The 16,243-nt window shown below is 37.0% G+C and overlaps 1 long non-coding RNA gene across 1 annotated transcript in view; it reads right to left on the reverse strand.

The window, feature by feature from the left end:
- Nucleotides 1–14,936, reverse strand: part of LOC123648060 — a 32,466-nt gene extending 17,530 nt beyond the window's left edge. The window contains exons 1-3 of the long non-coding RNA XR_006738470.1: nucleotides 14,738–14,936; nucleotides 11,263–11,893; nucleotides 1,397–1,556 (exon numbers count right to left, since the gene is read on the reverse strand). This is a non-coding gene — a long non-coding RNA (uncharacterized LOC123648060). The remainder of the gene's footprint in view (nucleotides 1–1,396; nucleotides 1,557–11,262; nucleotides 11,894–14,737) is intronic.
- Nucleotides 14,937–16,243: the final 1,307 nt, after the last annotated feature.

The following is a 16,243-nucleotide window of genomic DNA, read 5'->3' on the forward strand; positions in this document are numbered from 1 at the left end:
TTGTTCTCCCCAGAAGTTTTATAAAATGCAATGCTCCTAACACACATGTAATACCCAATATATCCTTTACATCTGTGTGGCATCAAAATTGTGGGCAGCAGAGAGAAGTAGTAACAGATCTCTGAACAGGAAATTCCAAAGTGTAGAGGAAAAGATTTCAATTGGGAAGTCATAACATCAACATAGATGAATGTAGGGAAAATGCTACCTATTTTATTTTATTTAAATCCCAAATACTATATTATCAGGCACAGAGCTGGACAATACACAACAGAATCTCTAGAAAAATACATAGTAATTTGTTTAATTTGGACAATGATATTTCAGCCAAAAAGGATATTTATGAGAAGGTCAGCATCTGATCAGTTACTCTATGATCTTAATATAGAATCATAGAATTGCTTACAAATAAAAAGACATTCGAGTGCATTAAGTTCAGACACAAAAAACTTAAATATAAACAGAACAAATGAGCCCTTTCTCCTTAAGAAATCATAGGAGACAAAAACAGAGTCTCTAGGGTTGGAGAATGGGTGGGAGACAACAGAGTCTCACGCTCTAAGCCCACTCCCACCCTCCCCATCCCCATGGAGACACGTTTGAAAATAACTGATCTAGTTCAATGTGTTTATTTATAAGGGAGAGCATTAAGACCTAAATAGGCTGCATACCTCTCCCAAGGACACAGAACCTCACTAGTAGTGCAACATAAATAAGCACAGAAGGCTTCCCATTTCTGGCCTACAGGTCTCTCCGGTTTGTAATGTTATCATCTCCTCAAAGAGGTCCATTTTAGAAATTATACTTTGACCACAAAAGAAGCAGTGATGGAACATCTCGAGATTCTGCTCAAAATTATAAAGTGTGCATTGCAAGAGAGCAAGTAGACAAGGCCCACACTGTGTCCACATAAGTCCTGTGCTTTCTGTATTCTTGCACTTACATATTTGATGTTATCATGAATAAATGGGTTAGACAGAAGCCTAAAGCTGAGACCCCTGTGGTTCATATGTATGGGTACCTGTGATGCACTTATGATAACAAGGATAGAATTATATACACTTGCTATAGGACCACTCAGCTGTATTTAAATTAGGTAAGTTTTAATGAATTTGAGTAAGAATATTTCCAGATCTATTCTATAATGATCATGGCTATAGAGCTATTACTTAGCCAGTGACTTGAGTCCAACAAACAAACAAGTTTCTATAAACTGGATCTTTCTTAAGAGTGAGCCTTTATCCCAAAGACCCAGGAAGACATTAACAGAACAAATCATGTTATAAGAGACTATAAAAATTTTTATGTGTCATTCATAATGATTAAAATAATTATGTAATTAATCTGAACCCCACTGAATTCAGAAACTGTAATACTTTGAATTTATATACATTACCTTTAGTTTAGGCTTCCCTAGTAAAATACCGTAAATTGGGTGGCTTACACTATAGAAGTTTATTTTCTCACAGTTCTAGGGATCAGGGTGACAGAATGGTCACGTTCTGGTAAGGACTCTCTTCCTGGCTTGCAGATGGCCACCTTCTTGCTGTGTCCTCCTGTGGTGGAGAGGGAGAGAAAGTTTTCTGGCATTTCTTCTTATAAGGACTCTAATCCTATCATATCAGGTCCCCACTTTTATGATCTCATTTAACCTTAATTACATTTTTAAAGGCCTTACATACAAATACAGACACATTGGGAGTTAGGGCTTTAACATATGAAGTCTGAGGGAACACTATTCACAGCATTTATGATTCTCATTTGATATAAAAACTTGCAGTGAATGCTGCAACATAGACCTTTCATATTTATTACATTTATTATAAAATATTTTCTGTATTGCATAATTGTATTGAAATCCATATTACATCTGTATTTAAAATTTGCATAATATAGTGGAGGAAAGCCATTTTTCAAACATCATGTGGTAATAAACTATTTAGTACATGTGAATTTTCCAGATAAATAAAAATTACCACTATAAGAGTACATCTTTAATTTTATAACCATTTAATCAAATTATTTGCAGCACCTTCACAAGTCTTACATACAAGTTTTACAACATACTTAAAATATAATTAAAAAATATTTTTGACCATGTGAGAGATCATTTGGAAGACTAAGTTTTGTACTCTAACAATAAAGAATATAAGGAATACAAAATTGTTTCCCTCTACTGTGAGAGACCCCAGACAAATTTAAGATCTCCACACACAAAAATAAACAAACTCATAAAAACACAACTCCCATACTTCAAGATAGCAGACCTCCTATTGTATTGTTCTATACTATTACATATTGGACAATCTAGTATATTAAATTGTTAAGTGTCCTTTTACATTCAATTTTCAATCAATAGAATGTGGCCTAAGGGCCTGAAGTTTCACCCCTAGGAATAGAGAATGAATTCTGTAACTTTTAACTTGGTTGCTACACTTACCATCTTTATTTGTGATTTCTTAAAATTTATCCCAAGGATTGTAGTTACTAAAAGTCCAGTTATATCTAAAGACTCACTTTATTTAAAAGTAATCAAATTGCATTTAATTTAAAATATTCTTATATGTAATCTTTTTACTAAATGTACTGTATTCATAAGTATCAGTTTGAATTAGCTTAGTATTAAAGAAATGAATAGGAAACATTATGTTAACATGATTATTATTATTGAAATATAATCATGTAAATAACTCTAAGTTCCACTGGGAGTAGACTAAGTAGTATTTTGAATGTACGTACTTCCTTTTCTCATACACTCTACATATTTAAATAATTTCAACTAAGTAAAAGCACATATTTTTTGTATAGTCACAAGAATTTGATTCAGCTTTTTCATTATCATAATGCCATTTTATATTTTTTCAATCTTTATTTTATTTCTACTAAATTGAGTCATGATTTTACTAACAACTTTTAAAGTTGTTTTGATATTTTCTTATTACTGTTGCCAAAACTAAGCCCTAAATTGTATTTTACATATATGATACTCATTAATTTAAGTAATATTCAAGTACACATTAAACATATAGTGTGTCCATGCACATTTTGGAGGTTTAGAACATACTTATTCTTCTCTCTCAAAATTCAATATGTACAATTCCAGGGGTATAAAAATTAAAATAAAAACTATTGCTTATTAATACTCTAGAAGAACTCAGTTCCAGATAAGCAAGAATCTACTTTTTTAAAAAAGAGATTTGGCTTGTATTTATATTGAGATTTGACTAAAACTTAGGATTTATTTTCTCCCAAGATTTACACTAATGCTTCACTAAAATGTTACTCTTGTTGAATAGAACTTGGCCTTAGTTTTCACTCTATCAACCCCAGCTTGGTAGATCAAAGCACTTATATTCCAATAAGATCACAAAATAAACTGTCATATACAACTAGTCTTTAATAGTGGTTTCCTCTCCATAGAGGGATTCTATATTTTCTCTTCTTTTCTGCTTGCTTTATCAATTATCTAAAATGTAATACATAAGAAAACTTTAAAATAAGAAGTTCTATTTTTCCCTAGCTATAAAAACTTGAACATCCCTTAAACTTGCTCTATTCTTCATTTTATACTACAATAAGGGGTATAATAGTTCACCACTTAGCCTTCCCTGAAAAGGCTTCCTAGAGTTAAGTGTTGTCCTTAGTATTAGTGTCATAAAGTTTTATCAGTAGATACTTTGGGCAGAATTATAACAGGTGCTGGCCAGGTGTGGTGGTTCATGCCTGTAATCCAAACACTCTGGGAGGCCAAGGCAGGAGGATTGCTTGGGGTCAGGAGTTTGAGACCAGCCTGAGCAAGAATGAGAGCCCATCTCTACTAAAAAATGTAAAAATTAGCCAACCGTGGTGGCGGGTGCCTGTAGTCCCAGCTACCTGGAAGGCTGAGGCAAGACGATCACCTGAGCCCAGGAGTTTGAGGTTGCAGTGAGCTATGATGTCATCACTGCTCTCAAGCCAGAGGAACAAAGCAAGATTCAGTCTCAAAAAAAAAAAAAAAATAGGTGCCTTTGAATAGGACTTTCCCTACATGATAGAAGTTCAAAAGAAAGGAAAGCACCCAGTAAGAAAAAGGATGGTGACCTAAAAGTGAAAGAGATTTCTGCATCAGTTATCTTTCATAGGCATCTATCAATGTTTTTGATACAAGTTCAGAAATAACTTTTAAAGTCACACACATTTTTGGCAATAATTCACAATTTTTTAATCACTGAGACCATATCAATGGAATTACTTCAACCTCTAATTATAAACTTGCATTAGGCACAGTACTTATTAAGTCACAAAGACCTACTTACTCTTTCCCATGCTCAGGAACTGGGACTAAGGTTAAAATGTTATCACAGGCAGAAATCAGTCAACTTGTCAATTTGGACTCATACATTAGAGAAACCAATGAATAAATCTGAACAATTCTTTCCCTGTTATTTTTTTAGACCTGCAATAGCACTGGAGTTTGGTACTGCCTTGTTAGATATATGTCAGTGCATCTAGCTGAGTATTTCTTGAGACAACTACTAATAACATCCTTTTGCTACATGAACACACAAATACATAAATATTCTTATAAAAATTGTCAGTACTCCCACATAGTTTTGAGACAGACAGTCCTCAGACAGGCTTTAAGTCTCTGTGTTCACACATTACCAGCTTCAATTGACTCTTTAGATTTTCATGTATTAACATGACAGAACAACTAGCTAAAGTTCGGAGGGGAAGATCTCAATAGAACCAAAATTTGACTCCAAATTTTGAAACCAAAATTAATGGCAAAGTCCAGAGTTTACACACATCCCGAATCACGACTCCAGTCCATGCTCACCATGGAAACCCTGTGTTTTTTCTCACACCTCTGCACTTCCAGTTGTCTTTACCACTGAACATGGAAGTGCTCACATACCAAAGGCCTGACTCTTTCATGTTATTTATGGCCTGGCTGGGGCAGGAAGTACCAAAAACCTCAGGAGGATTCCCTCCCTTGTGTTATTTTCAGCTTCATGTTCATGTTGAAGAGATCTGAATAGTTCAGAAGCCGTTCTCAAAAGTAAATGAATCTTTTTCAAGAGCAAGTTGTAAGGGTCCTCATAGTTTTATTTTCTAAGTCCTATAAAAAGCCAAGATGATTGCATCCCAGAAAGTGAGTTAAGAGTTCCTGACCCATAAACTCGATTCAATAAAGTAAGAAGTTCCCCTAGATTTAAAAAATCTAATCTAAACCTTACTTAAAGTAATCATATAACACATATCTGTGAGTAAGCCCAGGAACCCAAGTTGATTCAAAGCATAAAACTAAGTATACTTATCCCTATTCTTATTTAGCTAATCATAGATTAATTCTATCAAAAATAGCAAGTCATAAAGTTTCCACTGAAAGGAGACTATGGAAGAGTGGAAGGAGGTTTCATTATTAACAATGAGAGGTACAGCCATCAAAACTCAGCAAAATGATAAAAAGCTCCACTAATTATAAGCAAGGCCACTGCTGGTACTGAAGGGATGAAATAGAAAAGGCACCTCCACCGGGAAAGACACATTGGAAAAAAAGATGCTCTTCCTTCAGGCAAAGGTATTGGCATTTTAGGGCACATGACCTGGGAGCCAGGGCTGCAGAATTCCACCCTCACCCACCCGTTCCAACACTGCTTTTGTGCTCATCTGCATAATCATAGCGTAGGCTCTCCTTTTTATACACAGCCCAGACTGTTGTTGCTAGTTCACATGTCCAAAGCCTAAAACAAGTCAGCAGGTGCTAGATTTAAATATTGCTCTCATTTTAGGTCTTCCATATTACATCCCCTGGGAAGTAGGGAACTCTAAATATGGTATCTACTCGTAGGATTTGTATTCTCTTATTCTTATGAGATAGAAAGCAATAGAAAGAATAGAGCAGAAAAGAAATAGAATAGCACTTGTTTCTATGAATTAGTTGAGACTACATGAATTTTGTGAACCAAATACCACTTTTTTCAGGCATATTGAATTGCATAAACTATTTACAAAGCTGACAAATGTTTAATAAAAAACATCTCTCACAAAATGGCCTGTTTTTTGTCAAAAACTTGGGCTGTATGGCTTTTTGAAAAAAAAAATGGAGATCAAAATATTTTTTCACGTACATTTTCAATGACAGAATCACACTGAATTGTGTAAAGAATTTCATATAGCCCAGCAAGGGTTGCCACATGCTTCCCTCTCTTCTCTGTTCTAGCCCTGTTTGCCGATTGATAGTTAGACAGCCGTTGAATGTTAAAAGGCTTGGAAACAGTCCTGTCAAGTCTCTCAAATAATAGCTTGACAGACAAAATGGTGTGCAAGATTAGAGAACACATTATTTTATGACCAGAAGGCGAATGAAAAAGATTTAAAGCAACTCCTCTCATACTATGGTCCTAGTTTGCCTACAGGTTGGACTATTGCCATTCATGTGCACTTGGGCTGCAAAGTGTTAGTTTGGTCTGAAGAGTGTTCCCTTCCTTTAAACCTGTGGCCCTGACCCCTGGGCCGTGGCATCACTGCCTGAGCTCTGCTCCCCGTCACCGTCACCCCCCATCCCCAAGCCCATCCGTGGAAAAATTGTCTTCCATGAGACTTAGGAACTGGGCCACACAACAGGAGGTGAGCAAGCAAAGCTTCACCATCTGTATTTTCAGCTGCTCCCCATCACTCGCATCATTTCCTGAGCTCTGCCTCCCCCACTCCGCTCCCCACCCCTTCTGTGGAAAGATTGTTTTCCATGAAACTGGTCCTTAGTGTCAAAAAGGTTAGGTATTGCTGCTTCACACAGTGTGTTCTAGCAAAAATGCTACAGCAAAAATTAGAGACATTTTTAGTATATTTCATTTTTAGTACCAATATGGCATAAGGGAGAATAAATCTGTATTCTAGAACTAGGGTCAGCAAATGATGGCCAACAGGCCAAATTCAGCCCAATGCATATTTTTATTAATAAATTCAGGAGAGAAATGGCAGGAGCAGAGGAGACTTGTGGGAACAGAGGTATGTCTGTAGCTGGATCAGATATATTTTTGCTCTTCCTAAGTCAGCAGACTCATTCCTATGGCTTTTATTTGTTACAAAACATCCTGAGCAACACGGTTATACCAAGAGAGAGTACCTAAAACCACCCACCCCAGAGTGTTTGTGAAGCTTCCGTGGTGCAGATTGTGTCCATTGCTGGGGCTGCTCTAAAGTAAGGGGTAGTGGACAAACGCTAAAAAGAGATAGTTGTTTTATGCTGGAAAGGGTGTACAGAGACTTTTTTTTTAATCTTAAAACGCAAACAAAAACTGCCACCCTAAACCTAATAAACAATCTCTTGATACAAATGTGAATTGTTCAGCAAAACCCTCTACACAAACACACATCCTCTCTGCTTCTCAAACAGGGATGACCCCTCCCCCAGGGGACACTTGGAGATGTTTTCAGTTGTCAAGAGTGGGGGACAGAGGAGAGGCAGTGCTATTGGCATCTATAACAATTAGCAGAAGCTGGAGATGCTACAAAACATTCTGTATCCCACCTCAACACACACACACACACACACACACACACACACACACACACACACACAAATTATCCAGTCCAAATGGCATTAGTGCCAAGGTTGAGAAACCTGACCTAACTGAAGTCACATAAAAAGTCAAATGTAAAGGAAGGTTTGTAGGAAGATAATAAGTCTGTAACACTTGGGCAGTCTTCTTAAAATGAACTCAAGGTGACTTGGATTAAATTCTAAATAATTATTCTTTCCCACTCTTTATCTTAAAGACACTGATATAACTATGGTCAATTAATTCACTCATTAAACTCCTGTTTACTGAGTAGCTACTATGTGCAAGGCACTGTGACATACACAGAGGATGAAACAGCGGGAAACACAGACATGGTTCCTGCACTCATAGAGCTCATAGTGTAGCAAAGAACATTATTTATAAATTCAGTGACTAGAGTTATATTTACACTACAAGTTTTCATTCTTTACTCAACATGTGTTTGCTTTGGCCTTACCACATCCTAAGCACTAGGCTAAATGTGGCTAGGTAAAATGTAGATGATACATTCTCTACCTCCATAGGCCTTATTAATAACTCTAATATGATATGATAAACACTACAACATGCTTTGGTGGTACTGGTACAAGAAGTTAACCCTAGGCTTCAGTAGGACCTGAAGAATGCACACAAATTGACCAAGCAAGAAGAGGGAGAAATCAGGCAAAGTGGGAGAGTTTCAGGCACTGTATGCATTTCAAAGTGGTTGAAGCATAGAGGGACAAGCCTGACAGGTCAGCTGGGACAGATCATAATATGTAGATGTTTGGACTTTCTCCCATGGACAATTAGAAGCACTGAGCATGGATGACTTCCTTCTATTTTTAAGACTTTTGCCATCTGAAACTTTATTTTGCAATAAATAAAACACAATCATTTTTTGTCTACTTATTCCTGCCTTAACCCTAAAGCTGGAAATACATCAGACACAGAAAAGACATTTAGGGTTGGCCAGAGTAGGTGAGAGTGGCTATTTATATAAGAAAGGGGGGAAATGTCACAAACTAATTTTATTAGCCCTAGTGCTGAAAATATTCAGTCTTTCAAAGGCAAAAGAAAATATGACATTTAAGAAAAGTCACTTTTTCCCAAAACATGCACATTTTTGATGCAGATATGGATGAATTACTGCCAGATTCTACTTAAAATGCCAAGTACACCAAGAAAATTGTCTCCTGAGTATTTCAGTGTCACCCTTTTGCAAGTAGCATTCTTCTCTGGAGTGTCAGCTTGGAAAAACAAAAGTTACGGGAAGTTTCAGAGGAACAGGGCAGACAAAACGATGATCCACTGCTCTTTAATTTTACTTTCCATTCTCATTTTCTTGTTTTAAAAAGCAAAAACTAAGTGAAACTTTGTGTTTTTCTTTCCAACATTTATCAGCTTTTGCACATTAAGAAGAGAAAAACTGCCAAATATGGAAGCAAATGGCTCACCAAGAGAGCTGAACAAAATTACTTGGTTATGAAGCCCATCATATGCTTTGTGGTTTGGGCTTGCACGTGTTAACTTCCTCCCTAAATATAATTTTCTACTAATATTTTTGCATATTCTTTGAAGGAAATTTTTTTTTCTGAAGTGAGAATCAATACTCAAAGTCAAAATCATGATAGAATTAATCTTTATTTCTTACTATCTGGCTATTTATATTTACTCTACTTCCAAATTAGATGAAAGATAATCTAGTATATTAGATTTTCTTGCTTATTTAAAAATAAAAGTTGTAGTTATTGGGTTTACACTTGCTTGGGCTAAAAGGCATGGTTTCTTTTTCTGTGTCCATTATTTCTAAAAGCCATGTAGAAGAATCACATTTATTCAACTTGTAACAGATAGGCATTGCACATCTGTAAGATGCAAGTCATAGCTGTAGCTTCTGGGTTGGATACAAATATGAACAAGCCATGATTCCTGCCCTCAGTAAGCTCAGAGTTGACCAATATAGGTAATAGATCTTACTGTCAAATGGTTCCTATGCCTTTTTTTCAACAGCTCAGGAATGAAAATATGCTTAAGGGCCAGAAATAAATTCACTGGCCTAAAGTCACATATACGTAAAGAAGAACAAAGAAGCACAGGACTCTTCAAAGTTTTAGGTTCCCCACAAAACCCACACTTCTTGACTTGGCCACAAAAAATGACTAATGGACGTAGTTAGAGAAACACTAGACAACCTGTCAGATCCGTGTGAGCAAATTTCACAACAACCTTCAGAACAAGGCACGCTATCTGTTCATGAGATCACTGGTGTTTTGCTGGGTGACACCAGTTGACTGAACTGAAATGTTCTTTTCACCCTGCTCCACTGGCCAGAAGCCTATCACCTGTCCTTGACGCAAATTGTTCAACTGGAATGATGCAGGAGCCTTGGCCCTATGGACTCGCAAACAATCCCAGGACTGAGCATGACTTTTCATTTTTATTTTCAAATTTTATATAATCTATTACTTTTGGGCCCATTTAAGCATGTGCTATGGGTTAAAGTAGCAACTTGTACTGTTCTTAAGGGTTTCTCCAAGATTCCCCCAACAATTTCCATGCAGAATTTGTGGAAAATTCAAATTCATTTGTATCATAGGAGGCCCCACGACCTTTCAAAGACCACCTTTCAGTAGGATCCCTCCTACATCCCTATTTAAAGCTGTTCTCTCAAACATTTCCTTGTCCCCCTTCCTGCTATTTTTTATTCACTCTTCATTATAGTATTTGTTGCTTTCTAACAGATTATAAAGTATCCTTCCTTTTATTTATTGTTTCTCCCCACTAGAATGTAAGCAGGACATGGATTTCCCTGTCGGTTTTGTTCATTACTGATTCCCTAGCACCTAGACCAGTTCCTGGTCTGCAGTAATGCTCAATAAATATTGTCCAATGACTCTTAAATAATCATATGCTGCAGATCACTGTGTCTGTATTCTTGTTGTCCATAAACCTGAGAAAGAGTATATAACACTGTGGGCCTTTTTCATGGACGTTTGTCTGGGGCAGTGGTATGGTATAATTGTTAACAGCCTGGCCTATAAACTCAGACTGCTGAGTTCAAGTTCCAGCTTCACCACTGCTTGCTGTTACCTTGTCAACACCTCTGTTTTCTTATCCATGAAATGAGAATGAAGAAGTTATCAGCACCTCTCTTGTAGAGCTGTTGTGAAGATTAAATGAAATGTGCATTGTGTATATGACAGTTAGTACTGCTAACTATTTCTACTTATTTCCACTTAACGACAGCATCAAACTATATTTACAACAGCACCTTTCATTCTGTAGGGCAAATATTTTACTATATAAAATAGTCACAGTGAGTGACACCCTTTCCTTTACCTCAACTGCCAGACTGACACCAAAATCTGGGATCAGTGACCAAGGACCAGGCAGGACTCCTCTTTTCTGGTGTCCTTATAACTTCAAAAAATACCATACTCTCTTTTTAGCAACCAACTTTCCCAAGTACCACCCTCCCTCGAAAAAAAGAATAAAACCTAGAATTACAGATTTTCATAGACAAAACAAATTTCCCTTCAATTTCATCTAGGCCTCTCTCTCACCAAACACTGCCCTGCTCACTCCCACCCCCAAGCTGGATCTCTTTCATTACCTCCCTGATCAGTAAGACAGTCATACACTCAGCCTCTGCTTCAGCTCTTGCTGTTGCCTTCTACCCCTTTACAAAGGAGTCTTTCTCACCTATGCACAGTGTACTGCTAGGAAGTCTTACCTCACATTGAATTACATCTATCCACTGGCTTAGTCCTGACCTCCAAGACCCAGGTAAGATGGCTCCACTGTCCAGGTCATGCTCCTGGGATATTTGAAGACAATTTACAGTTCTCTTCCTCTGACGAAACATTCCTGGTTCTTCTGACCACTCCTCATATGGCAAATTTTCCAGATCCTTCTTCATTCTCCCCACCTCTTCCAAATTTTTTCACTCCAAGAGTGACCCTTTGAATTTTGATCCACAGGATGTGACGCTGAACTCTAAGCATGGCATGACCTAGACTGTGCCCTGGAATTTGGCCATGCAGGATTTGAAATTTCAACCTCTTTAAGGACCATGTGGGCTTGGACAGACATTTCCAGGAATTCTGTCTTGCTGTTGGGTCAGAGCAAGTTTGTAGTCACATAAAATCCCCAAGTCTGTTCTGTGTAAGCTGCTATCCAGCCAAGTTCTCTAATTCCTTGGTAAACCTGGGCCAATGCTCTATTTTCTCCAGATGATTCAGAGATATGCTGGGCTCACACAGAGTTTTCTCTTGCAGGCTGTGCACTATGTTCCAGGTATAAGATTGTTGTATAAGAAGCCAGGCCAGAGGTTTGGTGTCAGGAGAAAACAAACCTGGGATCATCTGAAGAAACAAAAAAGGAAATTCTGAGTTAGTACAAATAATCAAATTATTATTTGTGATTCTAAAATAATTTTGAGAATTCTATCATATAGAAATATAAAGTTCAAAATATTTTCTATGCAGTTATTCTTACCCTCAGATTCACGAATGTACTTTGGGAAGTCTATGACCTTCCTCAAAGGCATGAGAAATTTAGTGTAAATATGTATTCTCAGTTTCTTCTGGGGAGAGCATTTGTAGGTGTTATTAAACTCATAAAGGGACCAATAATCAAAAGAGCAATTCAGAACCACTATCAACCCTCATATTTTACAAAGGGTATACTTGGGCCTTTGAGATGTTTAGAAAATTATCCAAGGCCACATAGCTAATAGGTAATAGAGTCTAAACTATAATCAAAGTCTTCTAAATCCCAGCCAAAGCTCCCTCTGCTGCCACATGCAATTGCAGAAAAGCATTACCAAATAAAAGAAAAATATATGTGTGTATAAATGAACATGCATGTTTAATACATACATATATAACTTATTGTAAAACTTCTACTGGTCAATTTTAGATTAATATATTCAATCTCTTATTGAAAAGGACCTTAGACACTGCTAAGTGACCATAGATATAGCTAAAAACATAGCAAGTGATACAGGGTAGGAAATAATGTCTTCTCATAGATGTTGTACAATAGCTGCCTTTGTGCTTTGTAACTGATGGCGTGACCATTGTAAACTTCAAAGTGACACCTGTACTTCAAAGGTTCAAAGGGATTCATACCAAAAGAATATTCAAAAATAATCAGCTTTGTTTTATTTGTGTATATGCTACACAGTGCTGAGGACTATAAGAATCCATGCCACATTGTTTTAAGTAAAGGGTGTGCACCTTTTCTACTGAGAAGTAATAATCCTGCAGTGTTTGCAATTTACTAATTTTATGAGTGCTATTCAACAAATAGGACATTTTGTATTTCCTAGTTTTATTCTCATGCTGATTTGAGGTTTCTTTGAGTTTTTAAATAATATATTAATTTTCATTATAAACCCTATGTTTCTAATACCCACTTAAGCACCAATACAAGTATTTAATGGTAACTTAAGACATATTGGACTTCAAAAGCCTAAGTTACAAAATATCTTTCCTTAAGCGATAGTAATGAATAGTTTAGACATGAATCATAGAAGCTGCAATCTGTGATTTGGGAGGGACTGGAAGATGTTTGACTGTGGCCTCTTGTTTCCTCAACGGGGAGACGGACACCAAAAGAAACAATGTGTCCTGATTTACAAAGTTGCACTGAAAGTTAACATCAGTGATGAAGTGGAAAACCAGGTTTCAGTCTAGAATTGTAATAATTCCAACAATAGTAGTCTGTGTAGTCTTTCAAAATACACCTGAAAGGTAAAAGTAATAATATCATTGGCATTTACCTTACTTTAGTCTTCTATTATTTCAGTGAGGTCAGAAATTATCCAAGTCCTTAAAAAGGGCTGTATATCCAAAAGAATATACACCACAAATAGTACATTTTTCAGTCCTCTAGGTGTTGACCTACACATAAGTTTGACGTTTCTGAAATATAAATGATCTCAGAACCATAGATTATCAGCAACATAAGGAAAGCTGGAGATTGATCAAACCAAGGGCTTCATTTTTAGAGATGTGAAATGCCAGAGTTGTGTGAATTGCTTAACGTCACAGTAGGAGTGGCCCTGCTCAGTTACTACGTCTAGAATCGTACCAACTATGTACTATTCCTGGAAGAACTGAGAAAATTGTCACTCAAATCATATCTGTGCAGCTTAATTCCCTTATGGAACTGGTTGAGAAGGGCTACTTTAGAGAACAGATGAAGGTGGCGTACAATATCTACTCCACAAGATCCATATCGTCAGGAGTTATGTCTATCAAGTTTCTCACAGTCCTGAGTGCCTGGCGCAGTGGATAGCATTTAATAAAGACTTGAACTGATGAGTGAAAGGCCCAGGACTGGGGATTCTATCCAGATAAACCTAAGCCATAAAAGATAGAGTCCTAAAGTGAACCCACAGCAGAGAGTAGTTGTACATTAACCTTAGCCAAAAAATTTATTAGTGTGACACCTTGCTTGTATTAAACTATGACTGCAGTGTACTGCATTGTCCCCTCTCTCTGCAGAAAGGTTTAGTTGTGCACCTGTGCAGACTTGACTGTATGAGCTGGGACACAGTGTACAGTACCAAACAATGGGTGTGTTCCAGAAAATAGAGCAGGAGAAAAATCCTAAGGGTTTGCTTTTGACAGGTATTTGTTCTATTTTTAACCTTGGAACCTACTAACACATGAGGTTGGATGTGATCAATGTTTGATATTATGACATTTCTAAACCAGTCACTGCTTGCTCTTTAACCTCAGCTATCAACGGCTTTCGCAAAACTTCCTGTTGTTCATGTCAGATGCAGTCTGATAAGCTCAAGGTGGGGAGTCACGGTGAGCCATGTCCTGTTTCTCATCTCTGATATGTGGGGATCCATCTTCATACAGGATGCTGTGGTATGTAAAACAAACCAGAATGAAACTGTCAAGGATTTGCTGCATTTTTTAAGCTTCTATAGTTTGCAAAGTTCTCTTCTCGTATTTTGAAGTCAAGGCAATGAATACTTCCTGACTTCCTTCTTTCTCTACTATTCTACTAGCCTGTGGATTCTTAAACCTTCAGTACAACATGGACCTGCAAGAGATGGCACATCTGGGATCTTGATCAGATTCAATAACATCAATAATTACAGAAACAGAACATTAAGTAAAAGGAAGGGCCATAAACAATGGGATCCTGGAAGGCAGCCAGTCCCTCAGCCTTGAATCAGTGCTTACCACAGTATAATGCCAATAGCTGAACACAGGTGGAGTACAAAAGGCCCAAGCTGCCTCACAGGGTCTCCAAGCAGCTGCTATCCTGTAAGTTCAAGTAGGGCAATATGTTCAGACTTTCTGGAAAGTTCCACTTCTGTGCTGGGGGGAAAAAATTCACATATCATTCTTTTCAAAAAGTGGAATAGACTACAACATAACAAATGAGTTCCAGCTGTTTAAAATTAGACTGCTAAAAGAAATCCCATATCAGAATATTCTCTGAGACTACAGTATTTTTATTAAATTAGAACCTTGAGGATTCATTTGTTTCAAGTACTGGCATCTCCAAATTGAAGGCTGAGATAGTTAAATAATTCATAGGCACGTTAATTGTAATAATGCTGTCTCTGTTACTTAAATTGCCTACTGTATTTAGTTTTAAAGTTGTATGTTTTTTAAAAGCGAAATGCTTGAATTTCCACCCAGAAGACCCTGACCACACTAAGATTATTTGACACACGGGAAGGCAACAGAGTATAAGCTGGAAGAATTCTGCACCAGAATTCAGGAAACCTGAATGATGATCCCTGTTTTACCATTTGCCATTGTCATGACCTTGGGCAACTCTCTTCATCTCAGTCGCCCAATCAACCATGATATGGAAGTGATGTGTATGGAACATCAAGGTTGCTCAAAGTCCACGCTAGCTCTCAAACTGACAATTCCATGACTTTTCTGGTATAGATTGCATTTTTCATATATGTCTTAAAATATAGGCACAACTATTAATAACTTTGCTCCTTAAACTGATGTCGGTTTTCCCCAGATGTGCCTTGTCCTTCTTCCAAGCCTTCTTCATACCTCCTTCATGTAATAAAGTGACCAGATCTTTTCTATTTTCTCTTTCCCTGGTCTTAGAGTCTGATCTTATTGTGTCCCTCCTAATTACAAAACCCACCACTTTTAAGTTGATTCATTCTTTGACAGATCAAAAAGTATTCATCCTTGCTCCTCTGTCATTTGGGGACACTTCAGTGGGAAAGGTTGAGGGGACTAGATCTAAGGAAATCTGAGAGTGTCTCTATTTTTTGAAATATAAAAGGACTTACATAATAGAAAATATGTATATTCATTTTGCTCAACAATAGAAATAACTCAGTCTATGTCTGAGTATATGTCTTTAAGCCCTTGAACTTCTCTCTGCCACCAAGCTTTGTGCTATCTGCTCACTTGTGCTGTTTCTCGCTGTTTGATACCTTCCTCATGCACCATCTGAGAGCCTTATAAGGGTATCCTGATCCTGGCAAGAGATTAAATGTTTCTTATCCAATGTTTTCCATCTTTGCTAAATAAATCATCATTAGTTTAGGAAAAATGCTACTCATGTTTTTTTCTAATACACTATCAGCGATATCAATTTACTTTATAAAATGTATAATTTACTTCTGATTTAATTTTGTGAAAATGAAACAGGCAAGAGACTTCAAATCTTTCTCTAGTCATAACAATAAAAAAGAAAATGATACA

The sequence above is a fragment of the Lemur catta genome, chromosome 12, assembly GCF_020740605.2.
Source record: "Lemur catta isolate mLemCat1 chromosome 12, mLemCat1.pri, whole genome shotgun sequence".
Taxonomy (NCBI): Eukaryota; Metazoa; Chordata; class Mammalia; order Primates; family Lemuridae; genus Lemur; species Lemur catta.